This window comes from Orcinus orca, chromosome 13, assembly GCF_937001465.1.
Source record: "Orcinus orca chromosome 13, mOrcOrc1.1, whole genome shotgun sequence".
Lineage (NCBI taxonomy): Eukaryota > Metazoa > Chordata > Mammalia > Artiodactyla > Delphinidae > Orcinus > Orcinus orca.
In genome coordinates, this window is record NC_064571.1 from 43,365,150 (window position 1) to 43,380,500 (window position 15,351).

Below are 15,351 nucleotides of genomic sequence, written 5' to 3' on the forward strand. Positions count from 1 at the left end.
ATCTATCTCTTCAGCTGCAAATACCTTTTCAGTTCATTCATCTCCTTCATGTGTTCTGAGCTGCTAGATTCAGACCTGGGGAAAAATATTTTTCTCTTTTTCTGCAGTATTTCTTGCTTTGTTTTAGTTACCTCAATAACTCTTTCCCTTTGTTCTACTTTGGAAGGCACAGCCATTAAAGAAGTTCACAACTTATATTTTCTGTCTGAGGCTCAGAAAAGTTTCTCAGCATTTTCTCAAAGGCACATGGGTAACCTTATCACTTATGAAATTCAGGCATAAACTCCTTAATGTTTTGGCTAAAAATAAGTATCTGATTCCTTTCCCATTGCTCAACAACATTCTGGGTAACAATGCTGGGTACAGAGAATCATGTAAAATAGAATTATAATTAAAATATTTGTTCTGGCTCATTCTATTGATACTCTCTTTTTTCCCCCTTTTAAGAGATATTAAATGCTTTCTTTTTCAAAATTAAAAATCAGTAATTTTAATATTAAAACTGCTAATTTAAAAAAAAGACAGAAAAAACCCCAAGGTACAATCTATAGGGAAACCCATCCTGCCCACCTGCCCACCCCCAGCCCAGTTTTAAAATGACTGTCCAGGGCTTCCCTGGTGGCGCAGTGGTTGAGAGTCCGCCTGCCGATGCAGGGGACACGGGTTCGTGCCCCGGCCCGGAAACATCCCACATGCCGTGGAGCGGCTGGGCCCGTGAGCCATGGCCGCTGAGCCTGTGCGTCCGGAGCCTGTGCTCCGCAACGGGAGAGGCCACAATAGTGAGAGGCCCGCGTAACGCAAAAAAAAAAAAAAAAGACTGTCCAGCCCAGCACGGACATTAGAAAAATTCTTTCTGCAAAGGGAGTGGGAAAGGACGGTGGGTGGAGTGGGAGGTAGCTTGGGATGCCTTGGCACCTGGGGTCCAGGGTAGCCACCTACCTGTAGGAAGGGTCAGTCTGAATCTGCCCCAGAGGCTCTGGGCCAAGTCCAGGCCCACAACCTGGGGTCAGGGTTGGCAGGTCCCACTGGAGCCAGCAGGTTAGCAGGTGTGGGTCCATGTAAAAGACCAAGAAGGGGTTGGGGTCCTGGGTTTCAGCTGCCAGCAGGGCAGGTAGGAGGTGGTCGGGTAGTTCTAGCCTTCCTCAGTTGATCAGGATGGCCCAGGCTCAAGCCCTGTCTTCTGCCAGCGTCCTCCGATTCTTCTCAGATTCCTCTACAGGGCCCAGGAAATCCTTCACGTCCTCCACCGTGACGTCCCCTGTCGTTCCAGCATAGTGTCGTCACTGGTGGTCGAGTTGGTGGACATGGGTGAGAACACGCTTCCATCGCCGCTCCGTGGAGCCAAGACGATGCCTACGGTCCCGTTAGCCTGTCTCAGCTTTGGCAACTCTGGGAGCCTGCAGCTGGCACCGGTGGCATCGCGGGGGCCAGCTAATGTCCAGAGAGCCGAGGGGCTCTGTGACGTTCTGGACGCTTACAGAGAAGCGTTCAAGCTCCCATGGAGAAATCAGGTAAAAACTAGCTGTGGCGCCTGAAGACATAGGAGGTGACGCGGCTGTGTCCCCCTTCCGGCTACAGGAGTAGTACACCTGGGGTCGCAGGCCAGGCACCGAGAAGACATGGGCATTGCCCAGGCTGGGGAGGCAGACCAGGCACGTCTTGGCATAGTCCTCTCAGGCCACGCTGGCAAGTGTAGCCAGTGCCATCTTGTGTACGCGACAGCCCTCGTGGGCCATCGGCCTCAACTTTGTCTCGGCGCTTTCCTTGGGCAGCGTAAACTCCTTGAACGGCCCCGCCCACCCGGTGAGCACGGCGCCCGCCCTACAAGTCCTGCGCCCGCCCTACAAGTCCTGCGCCTGCGCCAGAACCCACGAGGCCTCCTCATAGGTCAGGCTAGGGGCGTTTGCGTGCGTCCTACGCTGGGAGTGCCGACACGAGCCCGCGGGGCGTCAGCCGCTCCTCAGAGCCCTTCCGGCGGCTCCCGCAGCTTCCTGACGCCTGCATGGCTGGAGCGTAGCAAACACGGAGCCCGAGTTGGTTGTGGCTACATCTCAAGGAACATGCCAGCAAAGTATCATAGAAGTGCACAGCGCCCGGGAGGGAGTCCTTGGCTGACCGGGGCTGATGCAGAGCTGCAGTGGCATCATCCCCAGGTCTTGGGGGCAGGCCTGTTCCGCCAGCAGCGTGCCGGCTTTCTGAAACTTGCTGTTGGCATTTGCATGCTACTTCTTGCCTGAGACTCAGCTCTTCCGCATGCGCCCGAAAGACCACAGCAATTTTGTAAGCAACTTCACCTGGGATAGCGGCCTCTCCATGGCCTGGGAGTCGTTGGGGTGAAGGGTTCACTTGGCTAGACCAGGGCTCTTGCACGGGTAGTCAAAGAGGCCAAAGCCATGACTTGTGCCAAAAGCCACAGGCTGAACTCGGCGTGCTGCGAGACGGCAGGGATGGCATCGGGTGACAGCACTGAACCAGCACATGGGCTGGAAGCCGGAGGCCAGGGCAGCGGCCCAGGCGCAGGATCAGCTGCCCACGGTCCTTCCACGTGAAGCCCTCGTGGTCCTGGAGGGGGTCTACGCTGGCCATGCTGACTGCCTGCTTCTAAGGCACGTTGATTAGCTCCAGCACCAGCACCTGGCCTGCAGTGCCGGCCATCACCAGCTGGGCTGTGTACTTGCAGAACTCCAACTTCTTTCTGCACGCTGAGCAGAGGATCGTCGCTGCAGTGTTAGAAGCAGCCAATCTTAAGGAAGGGCGGCCAGTCGTCTACTGTGGCTTAGGCCAGGTTGTTGGCATGCGTGCTGTCCGTCTGGAAGAGGCCAGCAGTGCTCAACTTGCCGGATGGTTGGGGCGCCACAGAGGAGGCATCCCAGAACCACATGATGCTGTCCTCATGGCCAGTCAGCAGCAGCCCTTGCTGCGATGGCTACGGACTAGGTTCTGATTCCAGTGATGGGCCAGCTCGTGGTGCAGGAGGCTGGCTGGGAGCTCTGCAGCTCGCTAGCCCTTACGATGCGGGCCCACAGCTTGTCTGGGACATTGGCGACATGGGCTGAACAGGTAAGAGTGGACAGAAACTGTCTTAATATTGAACATTTACAGGAGAATAATTTTTCTAGTCCTTAACCATACCATTTCACATCCAAACATGCTGGGCCACTCAATGAGGAGTTGGGCGTATTCTTTTTTTTTTTTTTTTTTTGCGGTACGCGGGCCTCCACTGCTGTGGCCCCTCCCGTTGCGGAGCACAGGCTCCGGACGCGCAGGCTCAGCGGCCATGGCTCACGGGCCCAGCCGCTCCGCGGCATGTGGGATCCTCCCGGACCGGGGCACGAACCCGCGTCCCCTGCATCGGCAGGCGGACTCTCAACCACTGCGCCACCAGGGCGTATTCTTTATTTGAAACAGGCTAGGTATGAAGAAAGATGGAGGAATCACAGTATTAAAGATGGATTCTACTCGAACTGTCTGTACTGCAACATCTCTTAGTTCATACCAACAATATTGTTATATCTACCACTTGCAATTTCTAAGTCATTTTCTCATTAAATTAGCGGTTGAGCAGGTGTAGCTAAAAGTGTCTTCAGTCACTTCTGCCTTAATTTGAGAGACTTTTGCAAACCATTGAAATTTAATTTTGGAATCTCATTCAGTAAGCTGGAAAAACAACAATGGCAAACTGGTGTTTTGGTGTTGCTTTTACATTTGGTGATACAGTTAGGGCTTTTATTACCAAAGGAAAGTGATAACTGTGAAAAAAATCATGACAGTTCTAACAATTAGTAGATTAAAGGTTTTATATACATTATCGAACTCCCCTCAGTAATTCTGGAAATAAGAGAGATGTAAATGCTGCTATTTGTGTTTTCTACAGAAGTCAGTAGTATTAAATTATTAAAAATATATAATATATATTTTACATGCAAATATATATACAGTGTGTGTGTATACACACACACACACACACACACACAGAATGAGAATAGCTTATAGCTTAGTTTTCCCAGCTTTTCAACTTTCTCTTCCTCGTCAATGGTTTCCTTCAAGGATGTCTTTTATATAAAGCATCCTAGAATGTTCTGTTTCCCACCTCATTTATCATTTAGTTGCCATGTTTTATTCTTTGTTTCAACTGGCTAATGTTAAGAGATCGATGGTCCAGTACATAAACAAACTGACCAGGAGGGCTAGAGAAGACACCATGAGGCTCAGAACAAAACCCTTCTTACTGACATTTCCCTTATGAACACGGCCTGCTGAAAAGCTGTTATTGAATCAAGAATATATCACCAGGGCTTCCCTGGTGGCGCAGTGGTTGAGAGTCTGCCTGCCGATGCAGGGGACACGGGTTTGTGCCCCGGTCCGGGAAGATCCCACATGCCGTGGAGCGGCTGGGCCCGTGAGCCATGGCCGCTGAGCCTGTGCGTCCGGAGCCTGTGCCCGACAATGGGAGAGGCCACAACAGTGAGAGGCCTGTGTACCGCAAAAAAAAAAAAAAAAAAAAAAAAGAATATATCACCAAATGGAGGTTTGAAATTGACCACTCCACCACACACTCACCACAGTTGGAAAACTACTGCCTTGAGTTGACATCTGTCTTCTTCTTGGGTTCCTAGACTTTGTCACTAATCTCACCATTGAGCAAATACAAGTACATCTGCTTTCCAAGAAAGGTTCCTTTGCATTACAAATGTTACACTATAATTTCTAAGTTAGTGCAGTAACCCATAAACATTAGCGTTGCTCCCAAACTATGCTGAATGTACAGAGTAAACCATGAGTCACAAAATATTTTCCCCAAAGCCAAGCGCATCCTTCATGTGAACAGTTTTTAAAACTGATGCAGACACGCTCATGAGTGACACTGTTGCTAATATTTAGAACTTTTTCTGACCTTTGAAACCATTCTTCAGCATTAGGTTTCAGGTCCTACAGTGAACGGAACACAAAGCTTAAAGATGAACAAATGTAAATTAAGATAAGTGTATTTTCAGTAAATATACTGGAAGAGTATGCCAAAGGAAATTTTCACATTACTTCATTTTCTGAGCTTGAATTTTTGCTTTCTTATATAGACAAGTGCATACACACACACAAACACAGTCACACATATACCTGTTGGTACACACATGCCTTGTGTTCACTAAAAATGGACTGACATTCTGGATTTGATGATTTTCAGTGGCATAGCCTAACCAAAACTTTATCAATCAGGAATTTAAAAAGTCTGTCTTTTAGGATCTCCACTCATTCCCATCAGGTTTCTCTCCGAGTAGGTTCCCTTCTGCTGGTCAGAATCAACATTAAGAAGCATATTTGCTATCAGGTAGATCTCAACATCTGTTTTAGTTTTATTTTTTTCCAGCAGCAGAACAGCCCAGATTTTCTTTGTAATTTATTTTTGATATCACTATCATTCCATTTTCTCCATGCTTCCCTTTTGAAGTACATTTAAATCTTCCTTAAAATATAGTGAGCACTCCTCTAGAGAACGCCTAACTTTATTTTAGTTCCTTTGATTTGTAATGCATAGCTTTAGCAGTCCGTCTCAACATATTATTTGTTTTCATCTCACTTGGTTACTTCCTTCCAAGTAATCCATTCGGTAACGTGTCTTATAAATCTCCCATAAACAGAGGTAGTTTTTAAAGAAAACAGGAAAACAATTGTGGGAGTAAATGTGTTGTCCTAATTGACAGGTGTTTTGACCACTAAACCACTTTTAAATTCTCAAATTGATGTGTTTGTGTGTGTGTGTTTTATCAGTCCTCCATGCTGTGTTTCCTGCTAATTTAGTTCAGTCTACTATCTAGGAAATAACTCCTTTCTTTCCAAGATCCAGGTCATTACTGTGAATAATTAAAAAGCAGGGCTCTGCCCTATTGGTAAATTCTTTCCACCTTGAAATAATTCTGTTGCCTGGCACAGCTGTGGTCATCATGCCCGACCCTTCACCCAGTTTTCAGGCTCCTTTGCCAGCTCCCTGCCTATGGTGGGTCTGCACTTTAGGTACTCACTTTCCTTGCTGATTTCCTGACGATATAAGTATAATATTAAATGCACATGCAGTTCCTTACCGTGTTCCTCTTTTGTGCCAATTATGTATCTTGATTTGGTCTTTTGTGTCTATTTTTTCCTAACTTACACAGACCTTCTTCTCCAGCAAAATCGAATATGTGCAGCATCAGTTAGTGTCCTGCCCCAAATGTTCTCTCTTGCGTCTCTCAAGGTGCAAGCTTAGTGCTAGACTTTCCTTTTTTCATGCTGCTTAGAAATTCTATGACATTCATTGTCTGTGCTATTTTTGGTAGATGCCCAATAAATCTTTCTGAATTGAAATATGTATTTCTTTCATTAAAATATAAGCTCCTTGGGGACAGGGACTGTGCCTTAGTGCCACTTGCAATGTACATTTGGTATTAGATATTTTAATTTTGTTTTAGAAATTTAGTTATTTTTTGCTGTGTTGGGTCTTCGTTGCTGTGCGTGGGCTTTCTCTAGTTGCGGTGAGCGGGGCCCCCTTTTCGTTGCAGTGCACGGGCTTCTCATTGCTGTGGCTTCTCTTGTTGAGGAGCACGGGCTCTAGGCGCGTGGGCCCAGTAGTTGTGGCACGTGGGCTCAGTAGTTGTGGCACGTGGGCTCAGTAGTTGTGGCGCACGAGCTTAACTGCTCTGTGGCATGTGTGACCTTCCCGGACCAGGGATTGAACCTGTGTCCCCTGCGTTGGCAGGTAGATTTCCTAACCAGTGCGCCACCAGGGGAGTCCGGTATTGGATATTTTAAAAACCTATTTTTTTGATTGACAGATTGGTTTGATAAGCTATTTTCCTTGAGTTTCTCTTTTTTAGAAAGGTCAGACTTTTGATTTGTCTACTCTTACAAGTCGTCTATTTCACATGGTAGTTCCTTAAAGGGATTTAGCTATTTCCTTACTATGTCACTATCCTTCTTCTGGCTCTTCTAGATTTTGCTGTGTGTATCTTATGGGGAAAGAAAGCATTTGTCCAGTCTGTTGCTTTATAGGAATAACTGGAAGGGCAATAATTCGGCATTTGTTAGTTTTTAAAAAATGGAAGGAAGGGGAGGCTTTTAATTGTATGGGAAATTTAATTAGATTTAGACTAATTAAATTCATTTTTTATATTAACATGTGCACAAATATTATTGCATCTCGTTAGATTTCATTCTTCTAGCCTTACTGAACAATATTCAGTAGTAGTTTCAGATTACAATAAGTTCATTATGAAGATAAGGTGGAATTAGTGTAGGAAGCTCAGCTGGTTGAAGGGGTCTGTACTTTAATTACTGCAGAGGGTGTGCATATTAATTACAACACAAGTGATATTTACTGTACCTCAGGAACATATGACAGGGTAAAGATACTGACAGCACCAGCTAATAAACTCAGTATGATAATGAGGAGAAAAGACCATAAAAATAGAAGGAAATAAAATTATTCATAAAGTATATTGATCCCAAAGTAAAGACATTAAGCTCTGATGAAGGGCAACAAAAGGGAAGCTCCTCACTTTATCAAACAAATAACCAAAGTAGAGAAATGTTAGCAGGGAGACAGATTGTCATTATCCTGGTCACATGATCACACTCCAGAGAGTACACAGGAGCCATAAAATGGGAGATTTTTAATAAATCAGCAGAAAGCCATACTGTCACCTGCAGGAACCGAGGTCGCAGTGGCTAAGGACAGCTCCTGGGAGTGGAGAAGTCGGATATGCTGCAGGGCAAACAGGGAAGGAACCACACGCACACAAAATCTGGTTCAAGAGCCGCTGTGCCCTCTGGAAAAGAGAGGGGGCACGTACAAATACTCTGAAAATAGTTCTCAGTAGCAACCCAGAGGCCATCACTCACTTTTCCCTGTGGTTTGAAATCACCAGCTGTGATTTTGAGATGGTGAAGGGAAACCAGTGGGGCTTGGTTGGATAATTGTTCCCAGGAAATGCTCATTTCTGCCATGATCCTGTCTAAATCTATACAGCTCAAAGGAAAGTTCAAATTTTGGCCTAGAGTGGTTAAATCTGAAGTTTTATTTGTTTTGTTTTTACATGGGCCTTCCAAAAGAATGGTCATTTTTAAAACAATTATTTAGTCAACTACTAGCATTTATAAACAAGTTTATTTTAGAAAAAAAAATTGGCCAACATGCTGATTCTTCATTTACATTAAATAATTAATATAGTCATGCTTTTGCTAAGTATGTATGTATTTGTTATTTTGGAGTTTATTAGCCAGAATCTGCCAGATACTGCTCATAGTTGACATATCATGGAAAGAAATGATATTAATTACCTATTTATTTTAACACATGAAATGATGATGTGGACCAAACTCTTTGAATAGCTTAAAGTTAATTTTATGAGGAAAACATTTTTTTGTGGGCGTATGTATGATTTTACTGTATGTTGGAAATATGTGATATATATTTGTATATGTGAACTTGAGTGTGTATATAATAGAATATGCAGTTCTGGTTCAAACACCTCCAAAGAATAAATTATTATTCACTAGAACCTAGAGAAAATGGAGAGAAGGGCATACCTAGGGCAGTACATAACCTGGGCCTGCATCTTGGTAACAAAATTAGAGTCGTCTGGAGACAGAAGACAAAAGAAGAGAGTCCTCATTTTGGTTGAAATCCATAAAATCATGAACTGAAAGGATTAGACATCAAATTACAGAATTAAATTATGGAAAAAAATCTCACTTTGCAACTTAGGCAAGACAAATACAAGGAATAACTGATTCCCTCACATCTGAAGTATTTTAAGTTATGCATCCCGGAGCAGAAGTGACGATAGCCCTGGACACTATCATGGAGTAGGGGTGCCATCCCTTGTTTCCAATTTCTCCCTCTGCCCTTTTCAGGGCCTTACTTTTATCCATCCCTAATATATTCCTGTGGTTTCACGCTAGCTTTTCTCTCCTTTGGTGGTGGTTGAAAAGTTGTTTCACTCACATTAAGATGAAATATATCCAGCGATATTTTTATTTTAATAGCACAATGCTTCATGTAAGCTCACATGTTATAACTTGACTGTTAATGAAGTAGTTATATACAAGTAGAAGAATCCACCTGAAATTACTCAGATGTATCAAATATGCATATGACCCACATGAAAGGTCAAACATAGAACATGGGGAAAAGAGGTGGTCATTCAAGTTTTATAATTGTTATTGTTGTGAAATGGGTTACTTTCTTTTTTTAAAAATTTTTATTGGAGTATAGTTGATTTACAATGTTGCGTTAGTTTCAGGCAAAGTGAATGTTATACATATATCCACTGTTTTTTTTTAAAGATTCTTTTTCCATATAGGCCATTACAGAGTATTGAGTAGAGTTCCCTGTGGAAATGGGTTACTTTAATCAATATATGTGTGACATTACAATGTTAAGGCACAAGGCTATGGGACTGTTTGGTACCTGGAACGTGGTGGGTTGGTGTTGGATAAATATTTATTGAATGAATAAATAACAAATGATTGAATGAATTGACCTCAGGTGGTGTTTGATCAGTCTTTGAAAATTATTGGCAGTGTTTCTGCTATGCCTAGTGAACTGGGTACTGGCTGTCACACTGGCCTTGGGCTTTTGTGCTAGCAGGCCCTAATTACAGTATCTCTGTCATCACCTGAGATGTGAATGCTGGCTGGAGGATTACCACTGTTGGGTGGCTAGGCCCTTGCCCCGTGTTTGGATGTAAAGGATGGAGGTCATAATGGGAGATTGATGCACTTGTGTTGAACTCTGGAACATGAAGCTGTCTGCATCTCACCCCTTGGGAGGTTCAAACAGTTATGATAAATATAAATAGCTTTAGCAGACTTTCAGTTATCAAGATGTTGATGTATGTTTTCTTGTTCAAAATATCCTGACACTTGGAATCAAAAGAATGGTTTAGGTGCATACCAATTACATGTACAAGCTTCTTGGGAACAGAAGGGAAATTCCAAGCCTATGACCCCCTATCAACTAGGATTTAGGCTGGGCTTAGTTGAGTATAATTCTGATTTTCTGTTAGTGTTTTATGGGTGCCTGATATAACATTACTTCTCTTTGACAAGGTTTCAAATTTTTCCTCTTAGTATGATTTTTCCTGAAAAAATCATACTAAGAGGAAACTCACAAGGTTCCTGCTGCCCTTGTGCCATCTCATTGCCCTTAGCTTCTTCCCTTCCCTCATATACATTGCTTCAGTGACCTGTAGTTCATTGTTCACCATTATTTTTCATCCTTTTCCCATCTATTGATAATTTGGTTCTGATACTGTTTCTGCAATTGATACTTTCTCTTTTACGTGGTCTTACCTTACTGGTTAATTTTTTAACTTGCCATTCGGGAGCCACTCTTTTCTTTTTCAGCAGAGAAAGAGTTGAGTTTATTGAGAAACTAGTTTAGGGACATCAGTCGATCAATGTCCATTTAAGAAAGGTCAGTCTTTAGCTTTCTTCATTTATTTATTTGAATTATGAGGAGATAAAGAATATTTGATGCAGGTATTAAATAGACATGGAGTCTGATGTTCAACATGTTGGAGAAAGCAGAGGATTTAGGAATTAAAATAGCAGTGAGACAAAATGGGTTGTATTACCTAAAGATTGGGATAACAGCCTATATCATCAACTTAAGGAGATTGTTAGTTTTACATTTGAAATAAGTATATGAGCGATCTAACCACACTACATTGGTTAAAGTTAAATATTTAAGTTTAAACACAATAAGTGACCTTTAAAAATATGAAATTACATTTGACCCAATATGCTTTGTAATCTCTACAGTTACAGGGAGCCACAAAACCCTTGTGTTTCAACTACACAGAACATCTTGTTGATTTTCACTGCAGTGGAGTGAAAATTAGAGAAATTTCCCAAAGCATTTGAACCTTAGTGCAGAGTTTAAATCCTTTACGCACCTCAAGCTCCAAGTAATTTCATAGATTAAAGTTTCAGAAGGTTAAGTTTCTGGTATAAAAAGTTTGTGTACATTGATAATTAGAAAAAAGTATTTCATGAAAATCTGAGGAGGTATGATTGAATAGATAATTAAAAATCGTAACATTCTAATCAATAAAAGAGATGGATATGATTGCTCTTGCCATTCTATTTCTTGGACCTTGTAAATCTTCATAAATCCTTTTCCTTTTTTTTTTTTTAAGATCATGTTGTATATTCATTACCACAAAGTGGGAGTCATAGTCAAGGTTTCCTGTAAGTCTTAGGTTGTAGAGCTCCAACGAATGTGCTAAAGTAATAATTCATTGAGAAACCTCAAAAGTGCCTCGTAGAATATGGTATTAATAGAAATGGAGGAACAGAAAAGGCAACCTGTGATGGAAAATTCACAAATCTCTTAGAAATTGTCAAATGGATCAACATCACTAGGAATTCTTGAGAAGAGGGAAGGTGCTGTGCTTGTATTTGATTTAACAATAACAAACACCAAAGCAAAACTGATTTCATTTGGGAAGGATCATTTTTTCAGTTACCTTTTCTGAAATAATCCCCACCCTCTGTTCCCTCATTCCTGTTACAATTAGTCATTACCTACTGTTGCTTGTGATTTGTTGGCAGTCTCTAACTGCAATCTGTTGCTCTGTGACAGATCGATTCTTTTAGCCCAGACTCATTCCTGAATTCAGCCAAAATTAAAAAGAATTATATATATATGTGTGTGTACATACACACACACACATATTATATTCCTCTGGCTAATGTGGCAGATCATTCTTTAAAAAGGTGCTTTTAAGGGAGACCATTAATGAACCTTGCATGTATACAGCAGGAGTGAACACTATTAAGTGACCCCCTATGCAGAATGGGTTCAGAATGCAGATGTGTAGACTGTGGACTTTGAAGTACATTCTTTTAAGTCGTCACTTTTAAAGGAGATAATTTCAGAGCAATATTTTTGTTAGAGAAGAGGTGTTGCTTCTGAGCCTACTGAAGAGAATTTGTAGAAATCTTGTTTATACCCACACACATAGATGTATACACACACCACTGCATTTAAATAATTCCGGTAAGATTCATATTCCTCGGGTTTTTTCAGAAAAAGAAATTAAAGTTTTGTTGCAATCAATTTAACAGTCAGAGCTTTGGTGTAGCAAAATATATGCTTCGTAGCCCTTCAAAATTTATGCAGTTTGTACATATAGATATATGCTGTATATATTTTGAAGTGATTCGTATGTTGAATTTTTTTCCTCACTTAAAACCATGCCGCATAATTGATTGGGAGAGTTACTGTCGTCACAGTCTATTTTTGCAGCAAAGCAGAGGCTATTTGAGATGCTTGTGGGTTTTTTTTTTTGTTTTTTTCTTAAATGCTTTTACTTTTGCAAGGAAAGGAAAAACTAGTCATTATATAGCAAGATACTATTCATTGTTGGTTTGTTCTGAACAATGCAGAATTAAGTAACATTATTGCATGACAAGATCAATATGTTAAAAAAACACATTTTTTCCATTAGCCTTTGGTGTTACTGTTGTCTGACTCAGTGCAACTGTATTTGGTGAAACACACACAAAATCGTACACACTCATATACTCACTGACATTTTAAAAATGTGTAGTCTGTTGAGTTTGCTACCTTACAGATCCAAGGAACAGCTTGCTTCTCGACATTTATATATAATGTTACCTCCGTCACAAGGCCAGGGCCACAAGAGTTGCCAAATTAAGGAAATTGGTGGGCTAGTGAGGAAAATACTGCTGAGCCAAAAGGCAGATGTTTCACTGTATGTTATACATTGGTGGAATACCCTCAATCGGTCAGCATCATTTTCTCAAAGTATAAACTAGCCACTCTCCTGGTTCCTCTTTCCATTTCAGGTTTTTAAAGGGGCCCCTTGTTTGGCTGCTGGAAAACTACCAGCTTTCCTCACTCTAGAAATAAGACAAGGTAGTCATTCATGACCACTTGAGAAATTTACTTGAGAAATTTCTTACCACTTGAGAAATTTACTCTGACCACTTGAGAAATACTTAAAAAATCTTTTTCAAGCTCAATTTGGAAGGTGGCTGTAGGTATTATGGTCATTATGCAACTTTACAAATAAATCCATGACAGCTGATACAGAATTTAAACAGTATATCAATATATGCATGCCATAGGGGCTAGTCAATAGCATAGGCAGGATTAGGTTGCAAAATGCTTGCATTTTTAGTCTAATTACTCTTCTTATCAAATCCTTTTATGAATAAAAAGAAAAGTCCTTAAACATAGAAGTGTGGAAATTGAGAACTGAAAATGTTACTCCAAGTAACCAAGGGATATAGAAAGGGGCAGCTCTATTATACTTTGTTTTGCATTATTACTGCCTTTAAAATCATTTAGTATAATCTTTTTCCAAAATTATAAGGATTTTTCTTTACAATTAAAAATGTTTTTTACAATTTTATAACTTTACAGACTTAAGACTAGAAAAATTATTTAAGTGAACACACTAATTCATTGAAACATTACATAAGATTAAAGTCTACTTTTAACATGATATTGTACATAGGCTCTAAAGACTTATCAAATTATTTGGATTTTACTAGATCTGAATAAATAGCAGAAAACACACAGTAACTAATTCAAACATATTTCTTTGTTCTGGTAAATTACTACATATGCTTCTAGCTCCCTAGTATCGGTGGTTCTATAAAAGGAGAATTTCTTTTTTTTTGCCATCCCAGTGTGTTTTATCCACCATTTAAAAACACATTTGAAATATATTGCAATCGTGTGCGAAGTGACATAAATACATTTGGTGATTAATATTTATTTGATCAACTGTGAGTGCAACAATATGACTTCTAATTTGAAACCACACAAGCTTCCTTTTCAGCAATCCTGCCTTTCAAAGCCTTTCATTTGCTGTAGCACAGGCTGATCTTGGAAAGAGAATCTGTTAGACGTACTTTACCCTACCCTTTTTCCAACTTAACTGTTGAAACAGGACAGTGGGCATTTAGCCCTATTTCCAGGTGTGCCATACTGAAAGTTGTAAAATGTGTGAGGGGATGGGGAAACTCTTAGACTCTAGGCCTCTGGGTGATTCCGGAGAGCTTGGCCTGTTGACATTTGTTCCAGGGTGTGTGTATTTGAAGGTCTATATTACGTTGTCTGCAATATATAAACACGCTCCCATACATATTCTGTAAAAATGGCAGAGTAGATGTCAGGAAGGCGTCTCCCAATGTTAAATAATGATTCTGTTCCTTCTCATATTGTTATTCCTATTGTTTTATTTCTATCCCCTGTGCTCGTGGTGTCTTTTGTGGTGCTTCAGCTGTGATGAGATGGCGGGTGAACAGCTTCCTCCAGAATTGACGCCAGCTGGTTTGGAAGACTGGCAAACCCTCAACTTTCCCTCTATCCACCACGTTAGAGATTGACTTTATTATCTGCTGTAGCTCCACGCCATGCCCAGTCTCCAGTGGCCCAGAATGCAGGCACGTAACACAGCCCCATTCACCATCGCACTTATTTTGATTTAGTCACAACTTCAGGAATTGCCTTTTAACAACAACCTCAAAAAAAGTGAGGGTCATCTACTTCTAATGCTGGAAACCCTGTGATAATCTGTTCCATGCATTCAAATGAAAATATGACTTCTTGGCAGAGAATAGCATTATAATGTAAAATCCCATATGCTGTTATACAGTATGTTGCAATCTGTTTTACGGCTGCCTCTATTCTAACGAGTGAATACTGCCAATAAAGCAATTGAAGATAACACTAATTGCTTATTTCTGTGATCCATAATTTTTATGGCTGCCTTATAGCTCTTTAGTCAAATAGATGCTTTTTGGCCTTTAAGATCTAGAACTCATGTACTGTAGCAGTTGAAACTGGAAATGTACATGCTGGCCTGAGAGGCTTTTCTGTACTCGATGGATAGGATTCAGCAGAAAAATAATGGAAAGGTGCGAAAAAAATATAGAAGTCTTAAATGGGCTCTGACAGGTAAACACAAGATTTTATCAGTACTTGGGTAACTTTAAATAAATGTATACATATATGGCTGTGTATGAAACAAAATTAGGCTGTTAGGTCTTCTTTGCCTTCATGCATTTTGGGGCCTGTTGAACGCAAAAGTAACCATGGAAGGCGTTGGTGGTGTGTGAGCACAGCTAGTTGGAGACTGTGTTTGATCTTGGCCTTTTCCACATACTGACTTCATGATCTTGAGCCAGTGATTCAGCTTTTCTGAGTTTAGGTTCCTCTTAGGAATGCTGTGATGACTAACTGGATGGGACACACTTTGATGACTGTAGAATACTGTACCCATGTTAGTGATTGTCTCTGCTTGATCCCTGTTTGGGGCCATCATGACATGCTTTCTC

At 41.3% G+C, this 15,351-nt stretch overlaps 1 pseudogene; it reads right to left on the reverse strand.

The window, feature by feature from the left end:
• Positions 1-955: 955 nt before the first annotated feature.
• LOC101277465 (lethal(2) giant larvae protein homolog 1-like) lies at positions 956-13,998 on the reverse strand (annotated as a pseudogene).
• Between the last annotated feature and the right edge of the window lie 1,353 nt (positions 13,999-15,351).